Source organism: Apostichopus japonicus, chromosome 11, assembly GCF_037975245.1.
Source record: "Apostichopus japonicus isolate 1M-3 chromosome 11, ASM3797524v1, whole genome shotgun sequence".
Taxonomy (NCBI): domain Eukaryota; kingdom Metazoa; phylum Echinodermata; class Holothuroidea; order Aspidochirotida; family Stichopodidae; genus Apostichopus; species Apostichopus japonicus.
In genome coordinates, this window is record NC_092571.1 from 8,168,387 (window position 1) to 8,181,431 (window position 13,045).

A 13,045-nucleotide genomic window follows, 5' to 3' on the forward strand; every position below is an offset into this window, starting at 1 on the left:
ATCTTTGCTTTTCTTCAATTTTTGTTATTTATTTTTTTACAAATTCATGCTTGTTTGAGTTGTTTTGAATAACTATTTATAAACTTTATTCAAAAGCAAATGCATGAACCGTTGTTGACTATAGACAATATAACAATGTATTCACTAAAGTCTCTTCAGTAAATTTCAGTCTGTACCTCCTGGTATTGTCAAGATCTTTTATAAAGCTAATATACAAATGGAATATAGTGAACAGTTGGTGGGAATATTTAGAAAGAATTTTTTACTGAAGTGACAAGAATGAAGAAGTACCTGGTACAAGTCTATGCAGCTCAGGCATGAGAAAACTATTGTTCTACATATTTGGTAGGGATTCAGTGTCTGTTGAACTATACATGACCTCTTAATAAAACCTTTTAAAGGCAAAGAGTTTAGTTTTTAGCATATAACAGTACACATAAACCTTGCAGGATAATAAGATATGGTATCAGTTTACTAGAACCAAACAAAGAGCTTGCAGAATATGGTTTCAATTTAGTAGAACTAAACATAAAGTTGGTTTCACTATGCTAGAACCATACAGAAAATATGTGGAATTTGGTTTCAATATACTGAAACAGTACATGAATCACATGGAATCTGGTTTTAGATTACTGTAATCGCTCATAACCATGCAGAATAGTTTCAGCTGTATATTAGTGTAAACCATATGGAATCTAGCTTCAGTATACTAGAATCATACATGAACCATTCAGAATTTGGTTTCAGCTATAGTTTACTAAGTATCTCCAACACCTAGAAACAGCTAATAAATAACTGCTTCCCATCTGACCAGAGTTATATGAATAAAAATGAGATTTGCTTTATATATCGGGCATGAGTGTATTTTCATATACATATTTATTAAACCAATGTGTAATTTCCTATACATGCCCTAGTTGTAAATCAATTTTATAAAATAAAACTTCAAGTCTTCCCATATTTAGTGTTAAAGATATGAACCATTTTGTACACAGTTGTATTAATTCCTAGATTATCATTTCTGTTCAACTTATGGCAAGCCTGCTCAATGCTGCAGTTTTCACCTCTGGTCACGATTCAACGTGAAGTCGTTTTTTCAGAGTCAATATTAGGCAGATTTTCAAGGCTCCTATTATACCAGGGTATCTTCATTACCTAAAGCTGCAGAAACTTTCCTTTTCAATTAATGACAAAAACATTGTTTTTTTGGAAAAGGTCTTGTTTTACTTTTGTAACGTTTCAGTGCTAACACGAAAACAGTATCTGGATAAACCTTGGAATCAGATTTGATTCATTACTAAATTATTTCTTTTTGTCGTTGTTTTGATGAAACAGCGTCTTATTTTGATTGGTTGCGATCTTTATTCTGGCCTTGGCGCTCGACTGGTTGCTTGTTTACACATTTCCACACACACGCACACATTATGCCTTAAATCTCTTGTTTTGTGTTCAAAAGTCAAAAGCATAAAAACAAGGATCAATGAGGAGTAAAGGAAAGAAGTATTAAGTCAAAACTTGGAAAGGCAAAGGGGAGAGCTACTGAGGAAAACAAAACAGTTCATCGATTTAATGGGACAAAAGACTCTCTGTATTATATTTAATGGTTTATAATAACGACCAAAATGTCACAAATTGACCAACTCGATCTCTTAGATAGGTGCAACATTAAAAGCAATTAGCTATTAAAGATGACAAGAATATAAAATAATAAAAAAATTAGCAGCTAAAATCCATGTCTTAGTCTTCACCCATTTTTCAAGTATATTCGTTCAGTACATGAACAAGTTTTTGTCCTCTGGGTAGATTTCCCCCGACTTGTCAGTTTTACAACTTAAGGGCAAGCCTGCTTAATCCTGAATTTTCTCCTCCCATAAACAAATTTTTAAATCCTTCCCATTTTACAACACTGTGACACACCTCTAGAAAACTTTACCTACTAAAAATGTATGTTAAAACTCTACTACTCCAAATTCTTGCCTCTTTCCTTATAAATATTCTTCCCTCCCTCCCCCCCCCCCCTCTCCTCTCCCTATGGAATTCTCCAGGGCAGTCTTTTTGTCTTGTTGTTCACGCTTCCTCACGGATTATTCAGCCAACGGTCCTCGACAGAGCTCTTGAGAATATGCAGCATTGAAATAATCGATTTATGAAAACACTCCATTGGTTTCCTTCAACCTCGGGGGAAATCCTCGATGAAAGACATGATTTTGAATTTTGATTCAAGAAACTGCGAAGAATCGGTCGAGATATGGCTGCGTTTAGATTAATCGTCTCTTCCGATACGAGTAGAATGAAAGAAAATCCTATTAGAGATTTATGGTCGAGTGGTTCATCCAATTAATTAATAGTACAGCTATTAATTAATTTAGCCAAGTGACGATTATTGGAAACTACAATTTTGCTTCCTCTACATTAGGCAGTATAGTCCGATATGGTGTAAAAACTTTCGAATGAAGTCACGATTTCTGAGTAGTTCGTGCATACAGGAAAAAACAGGTTTTATCACTTATTTATGTAAAAAAGGAAAAATCTTACATCCTACACATTTGATGTAAAAAGCATTACATATTGCTAGAGATTACAACAAGGTTCAAAAGCATGATTGAGGATTTGAAATTCAAACTTTACAAATAATTCCAAGACTCGACTGAAGAATTAAGAAAATTCCATGGTGAAGGAGCAGGGCAAATTGTGACAGTTTCACCATGTGTGAATAATCACTGCTTGTTGAATTTGGGGAAACACCAACTTACTGGGCGGAAATAGGCAAAAAAAGGAACGGAAAGTTGAAGGCAAAAGTTTGAACCATATGGTTGAAAGTCTCAAGGCTGAGTTTATTATTATTAAGTAAAGTACAGAAAATGTTTTATATTAATGTCAGCTGGGCTAGGACTCTCTATATATATTGCATCATAATCATGAGTTAATCACAAAAATGCAAAAAATGTAGCATTTGAAATTTCCAATAGAGAAAATGTTTTGTCTCAGCAATGTATTTCAACCTTTGTTATTTTCCCCTTCATATTTGTTGTTTTGTTTGGAGTTGTCATACGTTGTGCATTCATGACGAACTAAAACAACATGTTACTTACATGTATCAAAAGGTGTAACTTTACTGTTCTGATAATTATAAAAGCTTCTGTACTAACGTAAATATTATTTTAAGTTGTTTATTGAAGAGCACCAGGTAGTAACTGTTTGCTCTTAAGCATGCTGCATTGTCACTGCAACGAAGAACACTCAGTAGCTGTTTGCTTCGTTTTCCCAGCATGCTGCATTGTTAATCATAAAAGTCATTTTTGTGTTTGTACGAAAAGAGTTGAATGTATCATAGATATTGCTCATTTTATAATAGTAATAATTGTACAGAAAGTGAAAAGATTACTGTAAATTTAAAGTAACTTAACTACAGTATTTCTGAATTTTGGTCACAATGCACAAAGATAATGTATATAGATAATTGAATTTAGTTTTGAATTACTTTACCAAGCCATTTCATTTTGATGTAGTAAATATTTCAAGTGTACATTTTAAAGGCAAATTGAGATGCATCTTTTATTTTCTATAACTATTCAAAAATAGGTGATTGGAGGGGGGGAGGGGGTGGGAGGGCAGGGATGGAGGAGAAGAGGATGCATTTCGGTCCTCCATTTATTCAGGACCACCCAAATGCATCCTGGGATCTTGACCCTGAGGAGGGCCTGAACAAGACCGTTGATAGCATCTGTACATTTTATGTCTATTTATACATTTTGTACTTTCAGTATCCTTAAGGGTCACCTCTAGAGCAATCGACATTATCTGTACCGGTACTATAACAGATCTCTTTTGAATCTCGGTTTTTTTTTTGAGGATTTATGGTAGTATCCCCCTCCCCCCTCTCCACGGTCAATGGGCTCAGTTGAACACTTCCATGATGCATGGCATACCACACCTGCCAAACTTAATAGAGGTGAGTGGGGAAGGGAGGGGGAGGGGAAAGCATATGGTTCCTAAGGGCACTGCTCTGGAAATCATTTAAAGGGTCTGTTTGAGCTTGAAAGAATTGACTTCCATGGCCGGTAGAGGCAGGAAATCTTCTATGCTGTTGAGAAAATTGTCATTAGTTGTTTTTAGCATGCTGACCTTTTGAGGCATTGGATGGTGATCTTGAGAATCATGATGGTTTTGATAAGTTTTATTTAATTTTCTTCGAATTTCCTTCATCAAGATTAAGTAATGGTGATTAATAAATCATGATTAATGAATAATTAATTAACTACATAAGTACTCGTTGTATTTTTGTTTACATGTCTTTGTCATCATGACTAGATGAATGCTGTAACAAACAAACAAAACAAAAATAATTAAAAACTAAAGTAACATTTGGATTGATAAAAATGTTGAAATAAGTTCATATTTTGCAACTATTATAGAACTATAAGTGCAATATATATTTTGTGTACATGGCATTTTACAATAAACCATACATTTTTTTTGGCAGAATTCAGAGGTGTCTATAGGTGCATGCCATTTGGCCAGTCTATGGGAATTCTAAGATAGTTTTGTATAATTAATCAGTTCAATTGTATTGTATCCTTGGAATATATTCACCATGATGCTACTGGTTATACAGAGAGTGGAATATATACTCCACATGTCGGTGTTAAAGAGAGGCATATAGGCATGCTGTGTCTCTTATGGTTATGCCCAGCAGGGCGTATATGTTAAATCTTGGTGTGCTTATAAAAACCAGAACAATAAAAATCAAGAAAAAGTCCCAGTTCAATGAATTTTTGACCATACTCCTTGTAATCTCTCAGACTTTTCTCCGTGTGTTTTGCATTATAACAACGCCCAGTCCCTGACCAATATCACTTTCAACTTGCTCTGCGGGTTTTACCAGTCCGCTATTCAACTTGGTATTTTCTTTGAAATTCATTGAATTGTCCGATTTAAATTCTTTTATCTTTTATCGCTTGTTTGGGCATCACAAAGCTGCCATTGTGGAGAGCGATTGAGGAATCTCTTCTTTTGTATTATCCATTGTCAATGGTCAGCCATGAGAATGTGTGGTTACCTTTATTAGTATTAAAGCAGTATTTTAGTCAAGGGCAGGTAATGGGATTAAAACCAACATCTTCTTTTATGTAACCAGAGCTATATGGTAGGCTACATACTGAATACATAGAATTACTTCCCTAATTTGGTTTGATTATTTGACAGAGAGAGCTGTCACTAGTGACAGCTCTCTGTCAAATAGCTATCACAGCCATAATTCACAAGAAGGTTTAATGCTGAATTACAGAAGACCCTTACTAATCGTGGGACATGGTGTTTAAGCTGGGAGCTGTTACTCTTACATTAGAGTATATCAGCTCCCTGGTTAAAGGGTGTGAAGACTCACGCAAAAAGAAACGTCTCATGCCGGTAATCTGACCCAATTTCGAATGAGGTGTGACAGAAGTGTTAGACACCACCATCCAAGGGCGGCGGAACCGGGGGGGCACAGGGGGCACGTGCCCCCCCACTTTTCCTCAGGTTAAAAATGTGCCCTTTTTCTACATAAAAATTGAGGTGTCTCAAGTTAGCAAGAGGCCAGGGAACCAGAATGAACACTCGGGAAGGGCCGTTTCCAGCCATCTGAGGGGTTTGTAAAACCAAAAATTTTCTTATACACTCCGCGCCAACCGATGGTGGCGCTCCGCTCAGATAGTCGTGCACACAACTTTGCAAATCCTGGCTACGCCCCTGACTTTTAATGAATTTCTGTGGGTCAAACTCAAAAAATTTGTTAAGATATTGACAAGAAATAAACTCTATTCGGAAGATTCCTACATTAGCAACTAGCATGATTTCACCTCATTTTGTCTCAAAAGAAAACTTGTTCCTTGTTTCCCAATTTGCACATTGGATATTGCAGTGCTAGTATGCATATTTTCCTTGGGGGGGGGGGGGGCGTTGATGGAGTGATGTGTATACGCAAATAAGATAATGCAATAAGGGTTATAAAGGGTACTAAATATAAGGCTGCATCACTCCAATCGAATTTCTGCAAAGTGCCCTTTAATGTCGGTGCCCCCCAGATTAAAAGTGCTTCCGCCGCCCTTGCCACCATCGATCCCAGAAAATACACACAGCTTGCTACCGTCGGTAATTAGAAACATAATAGTGCACAGTCAGTGCATGCAGCTACGGTCAATACCCACAACACAGTGTATATAGCAGCGATGGACATCTCAGGTCTAGATAAATGATAACAATATCACGTTTCATTATTGTCTGCATTTTGTAGCGACAAGAGAAAAACTTCACTTGCAAGCAACGGAAAGTTAACTTTTTAAAGATGGCGGCACACTCTTTGGGGCGAGTCTTCAATGTCTTTAAAGCAGGGAGCTGCTATACTCTATAAAGTTAGAGTATAGCAGCTCCCTGGTTAAAGCATTGTTCAGTGTTGTAGTCTATGCCTACCCTTCAGGCTGCTCTCATGTAAATCAGTGCTTTGAAAATTATTGGTTGTTTGGTTCTCAATGCTACTCCGATGTGTGGTGGGGGAGGGGGGGGGGGGGGTGGGGGAGGAGGCGGGGTGCAGCGGGAGGGGCCCCAACTGCTAATATAACCCAATAATATAACCCAATAATATAACCAATAATATAACCCAATAATATAATCTAATGAACAAGATGTGATATTTTGTTCCTTTGAACTTGAATCTGAAGAATATACGGTCAAACCTTAAATATGGAAGAAATGGTATTGCTCGAAAGGCTTTTGCCAAATAATTGCGTCAGTCAAACACAATGAGAAACGAAGACAATCTCTACCCACATAGTGCATCTCAAAGAATTGATCCAATCTACATATCAGGATGAAATTAATAAATTTCCAAATTTGATTTCTCAGAAACAGAACAAGCTATCATGTTGGGTGGTGTTGTGCCTTCATGCAGGGGGTAGGAGCCGGGGAGGGGCACTTTTTTCCCCCTCCAAAATAGCAAATGTGCTCTACTGGCAAATAAAATGTGCCCCTTTGATGAGGAACTATTCTTTTGGATATGTTAAGCCTTTATTACTGTTAAATAGATTCACGTGCACCATAATAGTATTGATAGCATACTAACACATCATATATATTTAAGTGATATGGCCGGTGTGTATCTATTTATAGCATAACAAGTGGTGGTTGTGGAATGAGACAGTGCCCCTCTGATGTTGTGCCCCCCCCTTTTTGGAAGCTTCCTACCCCCCTGCCTTCATGTCCATTTTTTACTGCTCGGCTTAAATGTCTAACTTAAAAGCATATATGACTTGGTTATCCCCTTTAATTCATTCTTTGACCTTGGCTTGGATATGAAACTCGTACTATTTTTAAATATATATTAACTAATACAGTCTTATGCTACCCCTGGGTCCGATAAGGTTCCTTACTTGTGGTTTTAATAGTTAATAAAACCCTGTTAACTCGTTAAACTAAAACCCGTTAAATCCTTCTCATTATGTCTTTAGAGTCTACTGGATGGAGAGTGCATGAGCCATGGAGCAGGGCTTTAAAGGTTTTTAAGGTACACAACTAATAAATATGGCTTCAACTGATTGGTTGATGGTGCTCACACTCTGTGGGGGGGGGGTGGGGTATATAATGGACCCTCTTAGGATACCCAACTTTCACATAGACTTGAATGGGGGGTGGGGTATATAATGGACCCTCTTAGGATACCCAACTTTCACATAGACTTGAATGATGTGTAATGTACTCATGCAGACACAATTATTAGCAATCTATTCACTCAGGTGGCAAAAAAATAATCTATATATATATGGCAGAAAAACAGTAGTGGTGGTATTAACATAGGGAAAAGTTTCTTTGTAGAACACCTGATATGCGATACATGGAAGTGAATGTTGTATATGGAAGTCAAAGGCAAGAAATAACAGGTGGCATCAACAAGCAATTGCCACACACCTCGTTTGATGCTAGCAATGTCCCATGGTGGAAGATGGCTGGGCAAAGTGCAGGGGATTAAGGTGGGGGATTAAGATAGGAGAAGGGAGCTAAGAATATGTTAGATTCATGCTGATCCTGGCAGTGATGGCGTATATACCTGCAAAAGAAGTGATGTATAAAATAGTTTAAATTTGGAAGGTTCCATTTGAGCATATGATGTGCGAGTTAAACTGGAGTAACATTTGCTACAGGTTTAATTAGTTTCAAAATGTCACTAGCTACCATGTATACACACTTAACCAGTCAGAACCAATGAATTAAAAAACTACACACTTAAAGTGTATACATTGAAATACTATGTGTCTGTCATAGCACCACTCCACGAACACTTTATAAACTGAAGTAATTAGTGAGAGATGAATTCCGAAGTCAATGGATCTGTATTGATTCGTCCGTTGCCGTTCGATCGTCGTATGGATGGATGGATTAGTTGTTCAGGATTTAATGATTTTCCAATGGTCTAACAATCGCTCAACTCCACTTAAAAGGCCATCTCTGTATTCACCTTAAAACTGCCTGTCAGAACTGAACAAAACTCTGCTGACACTCCAAAGAGATTCTCGTTGACAGTAATTCATACATTTAAGAATGGATTGTGTTCGTTAACGGTTAAAGAGTCTTCGTATGAATTGCTTTCAGGGAAAAACGATATTGTCCTTTCATTTTGCTTCCTTTTATCTTTCCTTAAATGTCAGCAGTATTATATCCAAATCTGCTAGAAAAATCAAATAATGGTCACTTATTTTCAAACATCATGTAGCATATCTTAACGACAGTTTTCAGATTATTTGGCCCATGCTAATTAAATATTTTATTGTTTAATTCTAAGACCCCCTCAATTCTGTTAAAAATTACTGGAAGGTTCATAAAACCTTCCCAGAATCCGTTTGAAATTTTAACAGTTTTTAGCTCAAATTTTGGTAACTGCAATTCTGATAACCTTCCAAACTTATAGTCTCCCACATAAACTCAAATGCATGGTAATTGCCACTAAAACCCATATGAAAAGGTCAAATTTCATGGAGAAAATTATGGTCCTCCTAGTGGAAGATTTATTTTGATGGGATTTCTATGACTTATATCATCTGTTATCAGAGGGCACCATGTTGACAGAAAAATGTCATAAGGGTAACAGGTTTAGACCAAAACATGCTCACTTGGGTTTTATTGGATAAATTAAATCAACCAGGAAGGTGTTAGGGGTTCCCAGAGGTAAAAAGCATTTTCCTTGTTGTTGATGCTGATATCGTCCCATTTCAGTACTGGGAGGGGTAGGTCCAGTGGCGAAGCGTCCATACAGTCAGAGGGGGCGGATGCCCCCCCCCCCCCTGACGGACTCAAATGGACTGCTGGCGCTCTTTTCAGCTTTTTACCACGTTTTACTTATTCGCGATGATTGACTTTTTTATTGCGCTCTCATCTACCAATTGACACTTGTCACATTTTGTTGGTGTCACTTTCTGACAAAATGCTCTAACGGCGGTCTTTTATTTATCGGCACTTCCGTTGTACGAAACTGGGGGGGGGGGGTTGAGGCAGCATACACCCACCTCTGTCTCCATGGATCTCTGCCTGTTTCTGCCTCTGCACTAAGTCCACATGACATTTGCATCAGATCTATATTTACCTCTGGTATGTCGAATATGTTACCTTTGCATTAGTTTTACATGGATATCTTACATTACCTCTACAATGGAGCTATATTAGGTATTCATGAACTAGCCCAGTTACCTATGTATTTGTGCAGATTAACATTACCTCCTAGGAAGTCCTATAGCTTATACCTTTGCATATTATACATATTATACATTACCTCTGCAATGGAGCTACATTACGTACATACTAGCCCTATTACCTATGTACTAGTGCAGATTAACATTACCTCATAGGAAGTCCTGTATATTATACCTTTGCATATTTTACCTGTTATACATTACCTATGAATTGATCTTGCATTACCTCTGCAGTGGAGATATATTACGTACGTACTACTAGCCCTATTACCTATGTATTAGTGCAGATTAACATTAACTCCTAGGAAGTCCTATATATTATACTTTTGTATATTTTACCTTTCATACATTACATATGAACCAATCTTAATACCCCTGCAGTGGAGCTACATTACATACATACTAGCCCTATTTCCTATGTATTTGTGCAGATTAACATTACCTCCTAGGAAGACCAATATATTATACCTTTGCATATTTTACCTATTATACATAATTTAAGATCAATTCATAGGGAATGCACATTACCTATGAATTGATCTTACATTACCTCTGCAGTGGAGCTATATTGAATGTACTAGCCCTATTACCTATGTACTAGTGCAGATTAACATTACCTCCTAGGAAGTCCAATATGTTATACCTTTGCTATGTTACCTATTATACATTACCTATGAATTGATCTTACATTACCTCTGCAGTGGAGCTACATTGCATACGTACTAGCCCTATTATAGGTCTATGTGTTAGTGCAGATTAACATTACCTCCTAGGTTACATATACCTCATATTATACATTTGCATTAGTCTGAGAGAAATTGTCAGGAGTTTCTTTAGAAATGTCTGACTAAATATGCTTTTGGGTTTTGGGTTAATTCGCAAGATTTCTTGCCCAGTTGAGTAATGGCCGAAAGCTTTCCACTGCGGCACAGCAAGTCCGCCTTCTAGTTTATATCCAACTCTATGGTTTAACCTACAGTTGACCTCATATTTAAAAAAAAAAATTTAATCAATCAATACTCCAAAAGTGTGGTCACAAATGCTACAAATTTTCCATCATCTAAACACCACAAAAATTGATGCTTGAAAATGTTATTGGAGCAATCCTGTTTTTAGGAGAAACTAATTGAATTTGTGTTAAAACGTCGAGACGACAACACCCTCAAAGTCAAAAAGAAATGAACTGGGGGGTGGGATTGGGGGGATAGGCAGAGAGATGAGAGCAGGTTATGGTTGTTGACGTAAAAGCTAAATGTAATTACGACACAAATATCATAAAAGTGAATTACCCGATGTGACAATTTTAAAGGTTTCCTCTTACGACTTCTAACAGCGTTTTGAGATGCTGACGTCAACTCCTTCAATGTCCTTCACTTAATTTTTTTGGGTCTAAAAAGTTTTATTCTATTAATACCAACTTTTGAACAAAATGCAAAAATGTTTGCTGTTTTGAAGAGGGGGTTAAAATGACTATTAAAAAAAAAGGTCTCTCCAATTTGGAGTGCCGACTTCTTACAGGGATGAAAACATGTTTTTATTGGTCCATATACATAATAACATCGATGCTTTCCATATGTATGAAGATAACAAAAGCTGTGTACTGTTTGCGATGAAGAATTACATGCTAGGATTCTTTTTACTCCTACAGAATATATGCTACAGGATTTGTTACTATATGTACATCATTCTTCCTCAATATTGGTTTCCTTCCTTCCTGTACCCTGTAATCCCTCGACTGGTAGGAGATTAACGAAACAGAGTATTTCTTCATGGTTCAATCAAGTAACCATTGTTTCAAAATGTTGTATTGGACGATTAATGGCGTGCAAAAGCATGAAAACTGAAAACACATGAAAATTTCTGTCTGGTTTGAAAAAAAAATGGGGTCACCTCCATATTCTCACGATTTCCTTTCGAAATCATCTTCTCAATTTAAACAGGCACCTTCCTGCTGATTTTGTATTCCCATCGCCGAAATAAAGCATCTCTCTGCCCCCTTCCACCCCCTTTGCCCCCCTCCCCATTTGATGACCAAGTCAGAGAGAAACATTGGAACGAATAAAACGGTTGAATAAAATACCATACAGAAGTAAACAAGATACCAAAATGAAATAGAATGCAAAAATGTATTAAAGCTTCTATTACTTCATTGCAATAGACTTCTGCTTATTCACCAGAAACAGCTATTATAATATAAATGTCCTGATTTCTACCATGAGATACGCTATCGTGTTTAAATGGTTTCCAGAGTTTGACTGCTGGTGACCCGGATGACCTTTGACCTCTACCAAAAGCAATTGAGTTTTTCTATTCAATATAACGCATCCGCATGCCACTTATAAGCAATCTCCATGCTTCCTAACTTGAGATAAAGTGTTTACAAGGTTTTCAGTGTTTGACATCTGATGACCTCAGATTACCGTTAACCTCCACGTTAAACAATAAACTTCTTCTCTATATGATTCATGCACATGCCAAGTATAACAAGATTTCCACAATTTGACCACCAAATGACCTTCGATCTCCACCAAAAATAATAAGGGGCTTGAACTCAACGGGTCACAACTACGTGCTAAATATGAGATTAGCCCAAATGGACTTTGACCTCTACCAAAAACAATAGGCTTCTTGTACTCAATGTGGTACTTCTACACACTACATATGAAATTGGTCTGACCTTCCCTTCTTGAGATATCATGTTTTCAAGCTGGGCGTCACAAACGCACTCGCACACACACACACACGCCATCATGAATGCATAGGTTACGATTATCATCGAAACCAAAAAGTGCAAAAGAAGAAATATGATAAATTCCTACTCACATTCCCACCCCCCTACTCTGCCCCTTTGTCATTTGATGGTTGACTCAGAGGGTATAAGAGCAATCAAAACATAAACCAACGCAACAAAACAAAAATTAGCAAAAGAAATCAATAACTTTAATTATAACTTTTATTGCTTTTCCATCAGCTTTCACAATAATGTCCTGAAAATGGTCAAAATCAGATATTAAGTAGTAATATCCATATAAATATATCATCACATTAACAAGAACTTAGGAACTCTTTCATCTTTCAGAGCTCTGCAATTAACCCCAGAGTAACACATTTATTATGTACTCCTTTAAATTAAAACTGAATAAAACATAAAGTGAAAAGAGTTGGCTATAGCAGCAACAGACATTACAGTAAGAAATGTTAAAGAGGGATATAGAGGGAGGTAGAGGGGAACAGCTGGAGGGCAGGTGAGGAAGAGTGGGGGGGTGGGGAGAAACATGTGAACCATTTTATGCTTTATGGGTGCAATGATGGTGTAATGATGGTGTACA